The sequence below is a fragment of the Egretta garzetta genome, unplaced genomic scaffold (genome assembly GCF_000687185.1).
Source record: "Egretta garzetta isolate BGI_Z169 unplaced genomic scaffold, ASM68718v1 scaffold320, whole genome shotgun sequence".
Lineage (NCBI taxonomy): Eukaryota > Metazoa > Chordata > Aves > Pelecaniformes > Ardeidae > Egretta > Egretta garzetta.
Genome location: NW_009258260.1, coordinates 1575472 through 1595213, shown reverse-complemented (window position 1 = coordinate 1595213; position 19742 = coordinate 1575472). Strand labels below are relative to the sequence as shown.

The following is a 19742-nucleotide window of genomic DNA, read 5'->3' as shown; positions in this document are numbered from 1 at the left end:
CAAAGTCTTGCCAGGAACCTGATCTGGCGCAGGCTTCCCACAGGGTCACAGCCTCCTTCCTTTGGGCATCCACCTGCTGTGGCATGGGGTCCTCCACAGGCTACAGGTGGATATCTGCTCCACTGTGGACCTCCATGGGCTGCAGGGCAACAGCCTGCCTCACCATGGTCTTCACCACAGGCTGCAGGGGAATGTATGCTCCGGCGCCTGGAGCACCTCCTCCCTCTCCTTCTTCAATTACCTTGGTGTCTGCAGGGCTGTTTTCTCTCAGAAATTCTCACTTCTCTTCTCTCTCTGGCTACTGAGCCACAGCAAGTTTTTTTCCTTCTTAAATATGTTATCATAGAGGCACTGCCATCATCGCTGATTGGCTTGGCCTTGCCCAGCGGCACACACAGGGAAAACTTCTGGCAGGTTCTCAAAGAAGCCACCCGTGTAGCCCCCCCACTAGCAAGACCTTGCTACACAAACCCAATACACCAATTCTTTCAGCAAAAGTGTCAACAGTAGTAAAGCTTCTTACGTATTTTTTCTGCATAGACTTCAGAAAGCATACACAGTAACGAAGCTCCAAGAAGCCGTTTTACTGGCTACGGCTTCAGCTTTATTTGTGCGATTGGTTCCAAGATCTCGAGACAGTAACACAAGTTACTTCATGATTCTCTATGTTAAGTGCAGGTTACATCCTTCCCTCTCTGTGCCTGAGATGATACAGCGTCTGCAGCTGACAGATAGGGACAAGCTTTTGTTTCTTCCTAATGCACCTCCAGTTCTACAGATGTGGAAGTATGAAGTGCCTATTGACAACACAGTACAGGAACCATACTGACAATACCCAACGTATCCCATTACTTGGCAAATAAACATGACCCTCTGTTAAAGAAATATTGATGAGGGTAACTTATCCCATCTGAAAGAGAAATAAAATCTCAAAAGACACTGCTTATTCATTCCAATGCTCAACATGTAGATCTATTCAGCCAGGAGGACCAAAGGTGACAAGTAACCCCAGAAATATATCTATATAAAGCTACTTGTCACCAGAAGTAATCATACAGCCTCCATTGGTAGGAGAGACCGTGCCTTTCCTTTTGCTGGAGAATGTCTTCCTTAAGGCTAACACTGGCACAAGAACGGTTGCCAGTGACAAAGTGGCAGGCAAAGACATTTCCTAGGTTGTCCAAGATCAGAAAGTACACAGTGTGTGATGGAGTTTAATGACAACAGTGATTCAAAAGACTCTCTTTAAACTTTAAGTAAGGATGGAACATGGTGGAACAGGCCAGGACTCACTATGTTGGTAAACAATCTTAGGGTGAAATTTACCCTCTCTGTCAGTTGAAACTTTCCTTCAAATTACATGAAGGCTATGCACCTCAGCAAAGCTTAGAGGAGTCTGAAAGAAGAACGTATCCTTTTCTGCAGTGGCTTCTGTAAAATAAGAAACTGGATTAACCATAGTCTTCACTGATGCCAGCCAGACCACAAAGTGCACCATCAACACTCCACTGTAAGGTAAGAGCTATTGTAATTTTAAAAGAATATCAATTAAACATCCTGTCCCAGAAGTGCTATAACCTGACTTCAGATTTCTTATAAACTATGTCTCCTTGCACTCCTAAATAATACCAGAATAAGAAGCATCAGATTACTTTCTAGGAGATATTTACAAATCTCTGGGATATTCTAAGCAGATATTATTATACTGAATAGCACTACAAGCTGCCCTCTATCCACAGCACCATGCAGGCTGTCATTTTTGTAGTTAGGATGCATTTTGCAGCAAGACTTAACTGTTCTCTCAAGTGCACTGTACTGCTAGTTGTTGTCACAATTATTTATAACTAGGGACATCCATCTCCTACTAACCTTCTGTTCTGGCCCAATATACAGGAAACAGTATTTGGAGGGTTGAAGTACATTTATAAGAATTTCGACTCAATATTTCTTAGCCAGATTCTGCCCTCTGTTTTTGACTACAAACCCAGGCAAGTCGAAGATGGTATTCATTCTTCCTCTCTATTGAGTGGTGTGTGTATAAAAACTTAATTTTTATAAAAGGTCAGGATGGCAAATGAAGATGTTCAGCTAAAGTGCTTTTTCAAGAGACTTGTAAGCATGAGACCACTAGCTGGGTTTCTTCTTTAAACTGTATCATAAAAGTATTGTGTAGCATTCTTTAATACAGAGCAGTAGTGGAATAGTGCATGAAACACTCAATGCCAGGAAATAATCTATCCCTAGCTTAGCAGTGAATTATCCTACAACCTTGAGAAAGTTACTTAACTGTTCTGTGTTTCAGTTTCCCCTTCTCAAATGGGGATAACGATACTTTGTAAAACCACTCTAAGGTTCTTTAAAAATATGTTATCATTTGGAAGCTTGCAAAGTGCACTGGAATTTCTAAAAAAAAAAGCCCACCAAGAATATAGAAGTAAGTATTGCTTTAAACATTTGTTGCAATATTTTAATACAAGTAATGCCTTTCTTACAAGTACTTTACAATATTCTCAAGTGTTTATATGTACTATTTAAGTGAATCAACTGCAATTACCATACCTCCCGCATACCGGATTTGAAGATACTACATATTTCAAGTTTAAACTTGCAAACATGAATCTTTTCATGGACCTCAGTAAGAGATGGACTGGGTCCTATATTTTTCCTAAGACAGGCAACAGTCCTCCAGCTGAGGCATGACTGCATTCTTTGAAACATACAATATATTAAGAAACTAAAAGAAAAAGGTGAACATTGTGTTCAGCACCTACATGATACAGATGCCACAGAAGACTCAGTCTGACTTTGAAGTGCAGGAAAATATATCATGGCAAGAGGCTGAGTCTCATTCAAAGCATCCTTTGAAACTTCTTAAAAACTTCAGCTGAGTTGTGGATCTGGAGATGTTTTAATGATTAGTTTACTTTTCTGTACTCTTAGAGCACAGAAGAGCAAATTCATTACATGTTTAAAACTCAACATACTTTGCAGGCTTTAGACATTCAAATAGTTCTCAAAGTTTATCCTGCTTAAACATGCACTTGTAGGGTGTAATCCAAAAGCGGCTGTCTTTTCCAATCAAATGATCCTATAATTCAAATTCCAAATCATCAATCAGCTAGTTACATTTTTTGAGAAAGGTATTCTAGTGCAGAAGAGAGCTGTTTCCTCAACTTCATATTACAAGAATGGATCACAGAGTTTCTCAAATAGTCAACACTACAGATGGGACCAAGCGTGGAAACTGCCATGCCCAAAAGACTGTTTTCTCTGGACGTTATTAACAATAAAAACCAAGATATCAGAACTGGGGATGGCGCGCATGTTTAGAGACAGCACTCATTATAAAGCAAATGCTACAGTAGTTATATTACTGAAGGAAAAAAAAGTTGGGGAGATTCTACAGCCACTTCATCTTTAATAAGTATTTCATTCACTAACTTTGTAATACAAAGAACAGAATTTCTATCCATCAAGTTATTCAATCATATTTATAGCAGATAAAAATTTACAAGCATTAAGTTAGCTACAGTGACCTTATCTCCAAGTAAAAAATTACCTACATATTTGAATACAAAGGCAGCAAACTGGATTTTCTTATTCTTATCAAGATTAATATAATACCTGAATGCAAATAGGACAGCTAGATAAGAGTTACAACAGCAACGTGTGAAATTTCCCCCATTTTTAGGTATGATTAAGAAAGCAACACCAGAAATACAAGCAAAAGGGAAAAAATAAGGTCATCCAAATTAAAATTATGTTAAAAAAATGTATGGCCCTGAATCTGTGGTAGAACTGTGAGGAGAGATTGCCAACTACAAGAAGGGTAGTGAGGTGGGATGCCCTCAGATGTTTAAAAGCACAGAGTATGGAAGAGAGTGCAAGAACGGGAATGTGCCCACACAGGTTGTGTTAAAGCTTCAAATATCTCCAGCTCAAGTGAACGTGCAGAGAGACAACTACTTCAAGCAGAACTTTTTACTGATTAAGTCACTACCATAAATCTCAATATGTTCCCTGCCATATTGGCAGCCTGTCCCTTTTTTCCTTTTAACTGTGGGCCAGATCCTCAGCTGGTATAAGTTGGCATCGCATTTTGTTGCCTTCAGTGGAGCTAAGCCAATTGATGCCATCTGAGCATCTGATATTATATTTCTGTAGCAGTTAAAAAAATGATACAGTGGCATTAATTACTACATAGCCATGTCTCATAACCTCATGGTAGGGGTGGAAAGACTTCTCATTTATAGTTACCAGTCAACATAGAAAGTGGAAGGGTCACTTGGCATTCGAAGCTCAGTCTGATGGCTGTAGAGCTACTAATATCTATTTTTATTTGATTCCACAAGTCAGTGGTAGTCATTCCAAACACAGGAGACACCATTTCTCATTTTCTTATGTGATTTAAATACTTAAAATTTGTTAACTCAAAGGCATGTAGTAGCTACGCTATGTCCTTAAAGCACCATAAGCTATTGCATCAAAAATGCAATGGATCTGACATGCAGAAGAACACGCAAACTGGAGCAGAAAAAAACCCCTTTAACTGAGAATCCTGAGTCCCACTACCAGCAGTGGATGCTAAGGGAAAGAAGGCAAGTACATGTTCATCTGTAAGCATTCTGCTACAGACCTACAGCAGGTCAGAGATGCAAACTGAAAAATCCTTGAGGTTATAGCTGCAAGTCAAAATATACCTGTACTTTTATTTGTCACTGTTAGGAAGCTTTACAGTGATAGCTGTGTAGCATCATTCTCCACTGCAGGATGACAAGGAATCAGAAAATAGAAGGCAGTCATCTTTCCAAGGTCCAGAGGGACAGTGGTGACAGAACTCAGAACATTATCTTAGTCTTTTTGTATTCATGTTCTTGCTTTCTGCTTGGGTTTTGTTGCCGTGAGTTTTTTTTTTCTGATAGGCCACCCTGCCCTGTAGAGCTAACTAGCTACATTTCAATAGCCAGGTGGAATACGGGCTTTGGATTTCTGACACCACACTGAGAACCTTATCTCAGAGACAGCCATTTATGATCTTCTTATAGACAGGGTGGTCATTTTTTGATTCAGCAACAGGAGAAATGGAGCACAGGACTCATTATGGACAACTGCACATTGCTTTGGACCATCTCATGTGACGACCTGACACTCATAGTTTATACTCTTTGTGTAAAAAGCCCATATGTTCCATTTCACCGCAGAAGGAAATAATGTCAACAAGAAAATCCTAACACCCAAATAAAACCCTTCTTCTCCAGTGAAATAACATTTCCTGCTTGCTACCCAATATAAAAAAGTGTAGGTTGGGACTCCAAAGAACAATGGTGGGCTCAGACACTCAAGACATCCAGTAGAAGTAATGATCACTTGCATCAACATTTTAGATGCAGCAAAATGTTCATTAACTCAAGCAGGTTACTGAGGGTTTTTGTCTGCGTGTTGGAGGGAGGGGTAAATGGGGAGTTATTCTGTGGCACTGAATCTATCTTGGCCTGCCTTCATTTGCATTCCCTGCCCTTCCCAGTATTTCTTCTCATATATAATTATCTCCTCAGCTCCTAAGTTATTTTGTTTTAAGCACTTCATACCCCCTGGACACTCAACACTGAGATCTTACTGAACATTAAACAAGCAGATTCCCATCTTTGTCTTTAAACGGGTAAAATAAAAATACTAACCTATCAGACAAAAAAAATACTTATTCTCCACCTACTCATTAGAATTTGCATGTTATAGCAGCATGCACAGTCCTAACAATCTTCCAAATGGGGGATTGGAAGTAAGAAGACTCATTCTAGAAGTAAATGTAAAATAAATGGCCTTATGTTGGCTGAAGCATATGTCCCACAATGCAGATAGTTTGCTGTGGATATAATATAACTACCTGGTAACAAGAAAAGACCAAAACATGGGAAGATAAACCCTGGCTTGACTGACTTCAACAGACGTTTTGCTTGCATAAGGACAGACCATGAAATTTAGGGATTTAGCCACAAAAGAGCAGAGCCACTGAGAAACGGGAAACAAAGAAAGAATTAAAACAGTGACAGAATGAAATATCAGATAAGAGGACATATGGGGGAAGGATAAGAGTAAGCAGGAAAATGTAAGGGGATGAATAGGGAACAGGAGAAGCAGTGGACACATATTGATTTGTTAAGGCTTTTACACGATTGACTGCAAGTTTCTCCGCTTGACACATAGTAGTATTTAATGTGCTAAAAGACGGGAAACTCAATCTACTTATATTAACCAGGAAAAGCTGTCCTGTTTTGGGAAAGTTTTTGTAAGTGCCTCTCTTCATCCATACCAAAATGGCAGACCGCAACTTTCTCCCACTCTTCCTCCACCTGCATCCATAGCTCAGCTCCTCCCTCTAGCTCTCATCAAAACAGTTTGGTGATGAGAAGGAACCTTTTTTTTTTCCCTTGCTAGTAACGGAAAAAGCAGCAACAACCTGCCTCTCTCTCAGGCCTCAGCTCAGCAAGGAATTTCCATCAGAAGACTGCTGAAATGACCCACTGATGAGCAAAATTTGCAACCAAGAAGGACTCACATTAAAGCCAAATTTCCTTGACGCTGTCTATTTATATACCAGGAAGATGCCAGGATGCTGGTGAAGTGTACTCAGATTCTTTTCAAAAAATCCTGCTGTGATGAAATGTCTTCACAGCCTTGCACATTTGCTATTAGGTTCTGATACTACAAATGGAGGAAAATGATGGAAGCTCTACTACTGTCATTCTAGAGAGAGTTCCACTGGGAACAACTTCAGATGAAGAAAAGAAATTACAGACTTTCTCTCAGAGCTGAATGTAGCTGAACGTGGCAGATAAGATCCACACTGCAAAAAGGTTTGAAACCTATTACATACCCAGCAGAAAATGTAAGAGAGTTTTAAAAAGACACATTCTGCCTAACTCAAATAAAATTAAACCAGTTGATTAAGAATATGTCTTAAATTCACATGAAGAGTATCATCCATCTTTAAAAGATGGGTGTCCCATCTTTTGTGTATTATACTTGGCAGAAATATGTCCACATTCAGTCATTTTTGTCTGAAATGAGTCTTAGGATGCAGCTGTTCTGATAGTGATGAGAATTAAAATGTTAATCTTCAAATACTTCATTTAACTATTATGTAAGAAATATTATTGTTTAAATGAGATGCTTCACACACCAAAAAAAAAAAATCATAAAAATATCTGCCTTACTTTTTTTAAAAAAAGGAATTTTCTGTGTCCGAATTTTGAACAATCCATAAATGTGTTTAGTCATCCTTACCACAGGGGAAGAATGTAAGTAGGGAATTTCTGCCTGACAGAAATCCTGCAAGTGACAAAGCTTCTAATTTTGACTTCAGTGGAAATTTTGCTTCAGTATGGATTCACAGGATTTGGCCTACGCTTTGCAGAGATGACTGGGATTCAAGTGTGTTATTACATAGATAACTGTTTTGCTAGAATCTCAAGTGCACTCTTAGAAGAACTGGAGGCAATGAGTTTGACAAGGGATCAAAGAGATCAATTACTATTGTGTCCAGTGGACATAGAGCGTCCAGTGGACACCAGCTGGATGGGCAGAAGATAGGAATTATTCCAGTTTAGGTTTAGGGTGCTAACATACAAAGTAGAATAATTTCTTTCCTCCCCCAAAGCATGTTTGGCATTTATTTTGCCATTTCTTATGCAATGGAGCTTTCCTAATATTTATTATTTATCAAAAATACTTGTTTTCAATGTTTCCCTAGGAAGCTGAAATACCCAAATTTCAATTTCTAATTAGAAAAAGCATGCAGCTGTTACTAACAGGCCAAATGCTGAAATGCTTGCCCGAGATTTAGTCTGTCCACTGTTCCAGATGCAATGTGACTAAGATTCCCCATGACATCTAGCTGATAGGTCTGGGGAAATCTGGCCAGGCACCTTGATAATGAACAGAAATATACAGGCTGTGCCGCCTCATAACTTCCATGTCTCAAGTCTGTTTCTCCATTTCCTCTCCATTGACACCTCTTTCCTCCCTTTGAAAAGATGTGGAAGGGAACCAGGAAAAAAGCAACTGCCCCTAACAGAGTTGTTCTAAATCTTCCTGAAGAACCAGACAGAACAAATGGCTCCTCAAAAGCGAGCCCAGGTGAAAGCTCCATGCTGCGGTTCTGTAGTCCTAAACGCCAAGAAGGGATGCAGATATTCTTTATGCTGGAACAACCTAGCCTCTAAACTCATATTTACTCCAGTAAATTGCTTTTTCCTTTAACCTGTGATTTTGCTAGGTAGTTGTAATTTTGCACTGTTGCTCAGAGGACATCTCTTTGCTTTGCTAACTATCTGTTATGTATATGTCATTGCAGAATTTGGCCATGTAAATCTTCAAAGTAATTTGCAGCTCTGAAGCTCAATTCTGATATATTTCTTCAAATCTTATGCTGTCAAAACTCAGTGAAACTGCTAAAAGGATATGAAGATAACATCTATAAACACTGCAGCTGAGTACACAAAAAGCTGCAGAGGAAGAATAAGGGTTACCAGAGCAGGAAAATACTGTTAATTACTTAGAATTGTTTCTTGAAGCATAATACCTGTACCTGGAAACTACACATTCCTACCTGTACGTCACATCAGTATTACAGGGGTAAATCTCTCTAGAAGGAAAGAGAAACCAAAAAGAGAAATGAAACAAACAAAAACCCGATACTCACTAGGTAGTATCTGCAGATGTTCAGCTAGCAACTGCACTTTGCCCACTCCTTTCAGCAAAACCCTATACTATGAGTGTTGCAAATATTAGATTTCTTCTCCTGTGTGCCAAGTGATAGAAGTTCATAAAAAGTTAAAGGATAATACTCAGTAGATGCCAATAATAATTTTGTGTTAAAATATCCACATGGTAATAATACCACCGTGATGGTAAATTTCCACCTTGGGTGTTAAATTCTACTGTATTCAAGCTTCTCCTGTTCCTGTGGCTTAGGCACTGCTCTGCTGAGGAAGCTCGGGATAAGCCTGTCCTCCCATTATTCTGGCGTGAGCTAGCTCAGCAGAAGAGACTTATTCTGATATGACTCAGCCAAAAAGTACTCTGGACAGATATGCAAGGAAAACAGAAAATACCCCACAAACAGCAATCATACCATTGTTATGTATTCCAATGTAAAGTGTTTACAGGATTAAGCAGTAACAGCACCCACAGGGTAACACATAGCATGGCCTCATCCTGCAAGCCTCACTCATCTGAAGAATCCTAAGTGTGTGCAGTCCCTTGCAGGGATTGTCAAGTGCAGAAAACTATGAAATTTGGGAGAAAACAGATCAAAAAGCTTAAGCACGCAAGCAGGGCTGTGACTCACTTAAAATTGTACAGCAAACAAATAGAAATTCATAAATAAGACTGTTTCTGACTTTTGATCTTGTCTGTGGGACACAAGATCTCTCCCATGAGAATAAATACGCCAAAGCAAAAGCAACCCCTCCCTTGACATTTTATTATATTCCTATAATTGTCTCAATATACCAGATCAATTGCATTTGAAAATACAGCTATTAAACCATAACTAGACCATCTTTGGAGCCTTTGTTTGTCAACTGCATCAAACAACAATTCTTCTGCAGACAAGAAATCAGACTGTATTTTTACAATAATTGCAAGTCATTTCTAGGAAAAAGAGGTAGCAACAATACCCAAGGAAATAAAATAACATACTTCTGTGCTTTCCCATCAAACCCGATAGTGCTATGGGTTTAAATCAGTCAGAGGCAGCTACGCATGAGAGATTGCACTCTGCAGGCTCTATCAGTCAGAAGTCAAGGATACACGTCCATGATTTATCATACTTTTCATGGTAATTAGCTAGAGTGCCATTTTGCTTCCAGTAGCATCACTCAACTTTCTTTTTTTAATTTGGTCTTTTTTTCTGCAAATGAATTTACATATTTCTCAGTCTCTCATCCCCTACTATGTTTTATTTATGAATATAGGCCTTCCTGATGGTAACTTTAATGTGAAGAAGGTAGTAATTAGTGTACCTATCTGCTAAGTTAATCCCTTTCCCACAATGTCTGCAGAGAAGTTTAAGGTAAGTAACAGTTTACAGTCAATATTAGGTTTAATTATGCTTAATGAGGGTAACTGTCTCTATTTACTAACTGCACCTAGGTGCGTAGCTCCTATATGAGTTTTTCTCCCAGCCTCATTCCACCCTGTTAATAGTGCCACTGTGCATGGTATGTGTGGTGCTTTAATCCGTAAAAACTGCTCCAGTAGAGCCAAGCAAGTGAGGCACCTGTTTCAACACAGAGTCAGAGGGAGCAGAACAGCCTTAAAATAATGACAGCTTTGTGTAAGGAGAAAGTTTTACTGTCTGGTATTTTAGTGTACGCAGTGCATCAGAGAAAAGAGAGGGAAAAAAAAAAACCAAACAAAATTAGACGTTCCCCAAGCCCCTCTTCCTAAAAAAAATTTTAAAATAAAATAAAGCATTTGTTCCCAGTTTGCAGAGATCATCCCCAAGAATGTTTCCTGCAGGAGTTACTACATTCTTTTAGTTCATCGAAAGCTGTGTTAACAATTAATACCCTGAAGTTAAACAAAACAATGAAGACTTCTTGTCTTACTCATATTTCATGTGTAGGTTATCTTCCAGAACTAGAAAGATTCTAGAGGCAGCTGAAGACGTTGCCAGCGTTGTCTTATAAGGTCAAAAGCAAAACCTCAGATCCCAAACCAGTTCTACTTCAACTGCTCTGTTTTCAGCCTCTGTGTAACATTGTTACTTCAGTCTGCATCTTCCTAAAAGATTTAGGAGATCTAGATTTGAGTTTACTTCATACTTCTCACCATAACATTTTCCTTTGTGATTTCATGTGTTATCCCCTTGGGAAATTAATGCAATGGGAATTTTTTTATACATATTTATAGCTACCCATGAAAAATGTACCTTCCTAAATATTTGACTCCCTAGAATGCATGAATTTCGGGAGGTTTGTGTGTGTGTACGAGGGACTACGTTTGTAGAAGTGCTGAAAACAAAGCTGTTTGATTTCCAATGAAAAATGGAAGTGTAACACACAGAGAAACTGTTCTGTTAATGGAAAGGTTAGTTCATTTGATTTTTGCAAAGCACTAAGAAGCGAGTTCTGCATTTCACTCATATCAGAGAAATGTGAAGTTTGCTCAGACATAGCTTAGAGGTTTTATTTTTTTTGTTTTCTTTTTTGGCCTAGTGAGCGCTCTGCGTGAGTCCACATGTTCCCTCCTTATTTTTGCCATTGGCAAGACTTCAAGAAAAAAATCTCTGGTTAGAAAATTGTTCAAAAAAGGAGGAAAACCTTCAGCTAAATCATGCTTTTTGTTTTTAAAAAACACCCAAGTGTTTGATTGTCAAAATATCAGTTACTAAAGTAAGATTTTATTTAAAGATTAGACTCTCTAATTCTGGAAGCTATATCCAGATCAACATGCTTTGACTGTACAGGTTTCAAAGTCTAAGCTCAAGTCTCTTTGTTAAGGTTTATTTGTATTATTCCTACAGTGTGCCGAACTAACCCTAACATTCATATTACTGGATGTTAGCGAAAAGGCTTCTAAAAGAGAAGTGAGATTTTGTAAGTTATGTCTTTCCCTCTCAACACCATGTTCCAAAAACTGTGATCTAAACATGTAAATACAAGTTTAACCACTATTTAAAACTCCTACTAGCTACATAACAAGAAAGGATACCTGTTTTCAAAGCAACAGTATAGTCTTCCGTTTGCTCTTTAAGACCTCAACATTCAGATAAATATGGACTCCATTATGAGATGAAAATTATTTACATGCACATATATTCTTGAGAAAATTGGCAAGGTTTTGTATCCAAGAAGGGAGCAGAAGTGGGAGGGGTCACTTTACTGCTTGAATACAAAATCCAGCAGCTAGCTTAATTTAATGACTTAAAATACTACAGAATGACTCTGAGGATCTGGAAAATTTAAACAACTCATGATTTCAAGGATACTTTATGGAAAACCTAAGTGCTGTTTTCATTCTCCAGTTAATACAACTGGCCAGCACCAGGAGAGGGCATATTCAAGTTACTTCTCACCTACTACTGCATTTCAGTTAGTGCCATAAACAAAGCTTGGGTAAGTAAATGTTAACCTATTTTACTAAAGCACAGTCCTAGAGTTAGAGACAACAGGATTACCTGCAGGCCACTGATGTTCAGTGTACACACACGTGTAACTGTCTCCTCAAAAATCCACAGGCAGATCTCCAAACCATAGGAAGCAGATCTCCCTGAGAGAAAGATGGATGTGGGCATTACTATGAAAATCTGTGCAGCTACTCTCCCCAGACACATGGTTGGAAAAAAACCCCCACACTTCTCTGCTGAGCCTGGGAGAAGGGTGGGCTTGCTTATTTGGATCAGTCTGGATAATAACTAGGTTTTTCCCATTACACACATCTCTGCCCAGACTCACCAATTATAATGAAGGACCTTGGGAGGATAACGATTCTTTTAAACTACTGCAAAATAACCAAAGAAAATCTATTTTTCAAAATTCCAGACTTTTCTTCAGTAAAAATCAGTTTTTTCCCAAGATCTAGGGAGGTTCAGTCACCCCTAAATGAATTGAATCTATGTTGCAGTATAGTCTCTCAGCAGAGAGAGAGACGCTCTCCCTTGATGACCTCTGAAGTAACGATAAGAGTCTCCAGTCTTGATGGAGGAAATTACCTGAGATACATGCAGCCTGGTGGCCTCCAGCATCTCAAGGAGGCTTAAAGCTTATATTCAAATGGCTCATTTCATGTTTATAGACCAGCCACCAGCCAAGCAGGTGGGACTGGAACATAGATTTAGCCACATACCAATCAAACTGTTAGAACATAACTTACAAGAGAACTCTTAGCCATGGATACCAAGATCTTTGGGCAATCCCATCTCATAAAGAATATTTAAATGTGCCTATAAACATTATTGTGAAGATATTTTAATTCAGAAGAAGGGAAAAGTTTCTGATCAAAGTTCTGCAAATGACCATAGTTCAGATTATTAAAAAATTAAAGGAAAATTCCTTATGTAATTAAAATGCTCTATGGGTGACTGAGTAGCAATGTTTCCTGCTTCTTTATTGTTTTCTTCAATATTGATTTTTTGCCAGAAAAAATACAAGTCTTCAGCTGCTTGTCTCTCAGAAGAGCCTCTGCCTACTTTTGTGAATTCTCTCTGCCATCCTTAAGATATGCCTTCTGAAGGCAAAGAAACTTGTGTAATCCCCAAAGCCCTATTAATATCAGTAAGAATGATACAGGTTTGAGTCAAAACAACCAGAGGGAATGGCTAAAATGGCCTCAAAGCCATTTTTCAGTCAGAATGGTCTACTTCATCTACCTGGCATAAAATGTGCTGCTGCCATGTAAATGGTCGAGCTCACACTGCTGCTGACTTCTTTCTGTCTCTCATTTTGTTGTTGGCTAATGCAAATAATGCTGGTACAGGAGAAAGAGGGGGTTGGCCTTTTAATGACCCACATTGCTGACAACACTGAGTTATGCAGTAATGCTGCTCTGCAAATCATACTACTGCTTAACGAAAAGTTGGTTTTGACTGGAGGGTTGATAAAACGAATGAAGCACATGGAAGGTGTTCAGTGGCATCACCACACTGTCACCATGCAAATCTCTGATTCAGCTCTAACAGGAAAATAGATGTCTGTCAACAGGAAGAGGGGACACGGAGAGAAAGAGGGAGATACTGAGACAAAGAGACAAAAAGGAGAGTGATAAAGAGAGGGAAAGAAGGATGAAGTGAGGGAAGGAGAGAAGGGGAAAAGGATTTTGGAGTACTACTCAGTGGAAGATATAGCTATTGAACTTGGAGGGACACAGTAATGTTTTGAAGAAGAAAATCTTGTGCCATCAGATGGAGGATTTAACCCTTCATTTTACAATTAGTTCCTTGTCAACTCAAGTTCTACTTGTATGGAAAACTGTGGAAGCTAAGTGCCTACTGGGTTTAAAAAAGACAACAGAACAAAAATCTGACCATGAGGAGAAGCAAAAAAATTCACTGTCCTGAGCTATCCATCAAAGAAAATTAACTTTCCCAAAACAAACACCAGAGATATTAAAGATCAGTGCTTTAATCTGTCTGGCCACCTGAATATTGACACCTGGACAGCAAAATTGCTATTTATTCTTTCCAATGAAGGTAAACTGACTCACTGGCACAGAAGAAAGAATTTAATACCAAATTTTGTTCCATGTGGCAAAAATGCCAAGTGTAACCTGTGCCACATCTTCCAGGTATTACAAAATGATCTGCACTTAAGATGAGGAAGAAAAACAGAATGACTGAAAGTTTCTTCTTGGCTTCTGCCCTGGCAATCAATACAGATACATACATCTGAGCAAGAACCAAGGTGGTTAAATCCCTTCCTCTGAATCTCAAAAGAATTCATGGACATCTATTCCTTGCCCATGCTCTTTTTATTCCCAGTGGACAGGGATATTTGTCTTTTTCACAGAGGAGGTGTCAGATCATGGCCCCTGGCAAATCAACATGAATCACTGGCTACAATTCAAATGTGTGCTCTAAGAAACAGAATTTTAGCATCCAGAAACTCCACTCTCAAAGCGCTGAATGAGGAAACCTGTTGAGCCAGTGTGTTGATTAAAGAGACCAATACTTTCACATTCATTTTCAAAAATGGTAAGGGAGGGAGAGTAAGACATTACCTTTCCCACTTTTACCTTTTATATAGAAAAATAGGCGCACTGGCCTTGCATTGTTAGTTTTACTAGAGTATCTGCTGAACACCACAATGCATATGCATGCAGGTAAACATAAACACACACGTACGCACAATACTGAACTTTGTGTTGGCAGCCAGACTGCGGTAACCCATGTCCCCTGGGCAGCAATCAGCTATGAAGGAACAGGAAAAAGTTAGTGTAATGATTAACTAGCCCAGTGGGCTATTATTCATGACAAGTAGAGCAGCAGCAGTGCAGGCTGCAATGCCGGTCACCTCTCCCTCTGGAATGCTGCTGGATGCCTGGAATCAAACTCAGCACAGAAAAAACCAGCACATGTAATGTCAACATAAGAAAGAAGCTGAATTTCCCCTCATGGAGTTTACACGTAAGGAAAACATGTACAGAGCAGATATCTCCTGTTAAGCTTGATTTTGAAAGAATATGACAGATTCCAGTATCACCATTTATCAAATATGCATGCATAGGTTTTGGCAAGATTAATAAGGTTATTGGCATCAGCTACGGGCAATCATTCCCTATACAGCAGCAAGCAAACAACTCTAATAGCAACTGGCAAGTATTGACGTTGATAGCTGCGGCCACGGTGTTTGTACTGGAGCACATGTAGCATCCATGTAGCTCAAAGACTAAACCGTGAGTACCCCTATGGCCAATCAGGGAAAAATCAGTGTCATCATGGCTGTTCCCCTTCCTTTGGTGCTTTTACCCTGCAGTCCCCAGCAAGCTCCGGAAATTCTTTCCAAATTCTTTCAAATCTTTCAGATTCTTCTAAAGCAGTCCATTAAAGGTGAACACAGCGCAACACCCACTGTTTTTCTCTTGGTGCATTTTGCTGAGAGGCAATACACAACAGCGATGGCAGAAATTACAAAGATTCAGTTTTATTTTTTATTTTCCAACAAAAGCATTTGCTGCTTATTTAAGAAGACCTTGAAAGAAACTATTTAGCAAAAAAAAAGCAAATTTTTTCTTTCAATAAACTCACTTTCCCTCTGAAAGGCTTTGCTCTGTGTGTGGATTATTCATTTACTTTAATTATTTTGAAGTGCCTCTGTTTGAGTGGGTAGGAGTTAAGTATCCACAACACCAAAGTAGGTCCTAGAATTAGTTGTTGTAAACAAAATGTTCTGCAGTGGCCTAAATCTGCATAAGTAGTAAGCCTTGAGTATTTTGGAAGTCCTTTTCCACAAAGAGTACTTCTGGGGACCCTGAAAGCTATAGGACCCAGGTCCATAAGCATATATTATGGGACTTACATTCTATGGATAGGTCATACTGTTCTATTCATAAACAAATATAATTCCTTTTTCTCATTTTGTAGGAAAACAAAAATGTTGCTCTTATTTAAATGTGGAAAGCAAAATCCCACCTGGAAGAGGCTGGTGCCAACTAAAGCCACTGACCAGAAATTTTAATCTGTTGTACATGAGGATTTCTTAGGACACAATGACCAAGTGATATAAGAGAATGCAGAGAGCCAGAACAACACACACAACTAGGCATGTAATCAAAACCAAGTATCTTTCATAATCTCTCTAATCATAGCTTGCTCTCTCTCACACACATGTGTACTCATGCACAGACAGAGGAATACTGAAGTTGTTACCCTTTGTTAAATGTTTTCAGCCCAGACATCTTTCTCGTTAATAGGTACACACACTAAAAACAACGGCAAGAACAAGCCAAGAAAGCCCTAGGAAAACTTCAGATGGAAGAGTTTGGACATAGTTACGTGCACAGATTCCCAGAAAGAAGAGGAGGAACTGAATCTGGGGAGAACACACAGGATTATCGCTTCACAGGCAGTGAGCACCGACTTGAACAAGGATTCAAAAAATAAACACATTTAAATCCCAAACTGTATTTTCAGTGACACCCTTTCTCCCATGACTTTATGTACACTCAAAACAAAACCCCAGCAGCTAAACATCCACAGCCTTGAGGAATTTCAGCTCTCAATCTTAGGAAAAACCTATCGTCAAATCTTTCCACTGTATCCACAGGCTTCTACCACCACATTCTGATTTAAGGACACAAATGCAATAAAACTAAAACCAAAGAGAGAGAAACCAGTTGAAATGAAGAGTTTGCACTACGCATTCCCTCACAGATATGGAAGGTGTGATGTAGGCATCTGGAAAACCAGAAGATACCTTCTCTGGTAAATCTCATTTTGTAAGTCTCCCCACTTTCAATTTGCATGCCTGCGCTTTGCACATACTTCCATATAAATTTATAGATTCTCTGCACTGTTGCCCGTAGTTACACCCAGTATTTACAGGTAAGCCTGCAACCCTGTTCCTCCACAGAGGTAAATGAGCAAGGAAGGAAAATAGTATGAAGGAAAGTATGAAAACAATTCAGCACTTACTTGTCTCTAGTTGGTGGTTATATATGAGGAATAGTTGCTTTAAAATACAAGTTGTTGTTGAGGTTTGATTTAAAAATCTCTGTCAGTTTTGACATTCAGGTGAAAGTATTGCTGTTGGCTCCAGAACAATTTGCATATCTTATCACTAAATAAAATGTCTGAGGTGTGCACCAATCTGATGAAATTATAAACAGGAGTCCACACAAGCACACATGCCTTCCTGTTTGATTTCTGTCCTGTTCACTCCTCTATAATAAATTATATGATCATCTCATTCTAGCTGGAGGTTTAACTGTGCATGTAAAAAGGAAAATGATAGCAGCCTATTCTTTTTCACACTTTACAGCTAAGAACCTGACAAAATTGTGGATTTGGGGAACAAGCAGAAAAGCTTAGTTTGTGACCATCTACCTCCTCTTCAGTTGCCACAAAATTGGTCAAAAATCCCATGTATTTATGCATTTTAAAAAATAATTTCCCACACCAAAAATAAATAAATAAATAAATAAATTGAGCTACACCTCTTTTACTGCAAAGACTAATATACATGCTTAACTTTATGTCCTGCAATTAATCTCATCTACTTCAACGGTATTACTCATAATGCTGTAAGTGAAATACATGTGTAAATCCTTGCAGAATCATGGCCTGAATTGCCAACAACGTTATATGGTGCAATTAAATGCCTAGGCCTAGAATGGCTCTTCAGAAAGATTAGAAAAAAACCCCAACCCTTTAGGCATAATAAGTAACACAGTCTACTCCAGGGAGTGGCTATGGGAGAACTAGTATTGAGGGAGTTGTCTTCCCTTGGGAAATTCACCTGTCACCAAATCCTTCCAGTAATTCACCTTCTTCCTCTACCAGTTATCACCTTCACTTACCACTCCTTTCTCACTCATCAAATACCATTCTCCCTCTCCACACATCCTGCTACTGCTGCTATGTGATGGAGGAGACAGGAGATGCATCTTGATCCTTCTGATTCTTTTGTGCAGTGAAGTAGGATGAGAGCGCAGTCTGGCCCTTACATTCACTAGCACAGTAATAAACAGCTCACATGCTAATTAACAGAGCTGGCTGCACAACTAAACGATTTCACCAACTTTGCTTCTTAACCTGTTGCTGAACGGTTCGCATGCTAGTGTCTCACTGAAAATTATTTGCCCAGTAAACTCTATGGACAATCCTTAACTTATTACTAGAGTTTGTTACAGGAAGCTGCTAGTCAAAACATACACAAATCGGATACCTAAATTGCCTAGCTCTGCCTCCTGATGAGTAGCTTACCATCTGGTTTCTTCTGCAAGTACACATGAATGCTGTACCAGAAGTTACTCTCTCTGCATTATCTAGTTTTTGACTAAAATCCACGGCTTCCACAAACACTTCCGCTTCTAAATTAACTCAGTCAGAAATATTATCTAAAATGCTGGGAAAACAAAGTCAATCCCTTAAAAGTTCAAATGACTATTTGTCACAAACATTTCACCTCTACTAATCAACTGCAAAAATGAATGATAGAAAATGCAAAACTGTATTATGTTTAGCAGTTAACATTTTAATAAGGAGGAGATTAGCAATTTTTAATACCTCCAGTGCTTTGTTATATACAGTAGCACAATAACTGAATATTTTAATTGCTAATTATTTAGACCTCATTCAGTTCTCACTCAGGCAAAACTCCCATTGAGGGACTCTTGCCTGAGAAAAGAGCTACAGGATTTGACTTACTGTAATTTGAAAAAACTTTATATATCATAAAAACTATCAAGTTATAGTGAGACAAAAATCATTAAATCCTTAGCAATATTAAACCCTACTGAAAGTCCCACTGACTCTTAACACCAATGTTTTCATATTAAGTAAAATAGATAATTGCAGTTTACCAGTTGTAACTTACCTGTATAATTTATGCCCAGATATGCTGGAGCTCTAAAAGAGGCCTAATAACATTCTGAGTTTTCTTACCATATCCTTGCTTTTCCCCTGTGGGAAATCTCAGTGCAGATGTGTTAGGCAAATAGCATTTCCAAACAATTACGATATCAACACCTTCAGAAACCCAAAACCTAGCATTTGGTTTTACCTTTTGACTTCGGACTCCAAAAGGGCTAAGAGCAGCTCTCAACACTTCTTTCTTATGCTGCTGTAAAGAAAAGAAATGCTTATGTTTAGGGATTTGCACACACAACACCCTGAGTTTTCATAACAGTCAAACAGCTAGGCATTCAGTGGGGGAAGTGGGTGGAATGCTGTATATGTATAAACATATAGCTATTTGAAGGAAGACAAAACAAAGTCCCACACATTCACATTTAGTACACAGGCAATGAACAAATAAGCTAAATGTACTAGTATCCGAAATGTCACGTTATACACATCCTTCAGAGAGAAAAGTTACAGAACTGAACACCAAATTAGTAAGACTTCATGCTTAAAAAAAAAAAAAAATCTCAATTTGTCCAATAAGTGTAGTTTCGTTCCTGTTAAGAGAGAAAAGCAAATGGGTGTCACAACCAAAGTTTTGCTGCTTATGTTTGCCATTCAAATGCATTTGTGGAAAAAGTTACAGGTAAGTTTGCTAACAGATCAAGAAAGTTTGAAG

At 38.7% G+C, this 19742-nt stretch overlaps 1 long non-coding RNA gene across 1 annotated transcript in view; it reads right to left on the bottom strand.

The window, feature by feature from the left end:
* LOC104125608 overlaps positions 1-19284 on the bottom strand; it is an 81757-nt gene extending 62473 nt beyond the window's left edge. The window contains exon 1 of the long non-coding RNA XR_004841818.1: positions 19224-19284. This is a non-coding gene — a long non-coding RNA (uncharacterized LOC104125608). The remainder of the gene's footprint in view (positions 1-19223) is intronic.
* Positions 19285-19742: the final 458 nt, after the last annotated feature.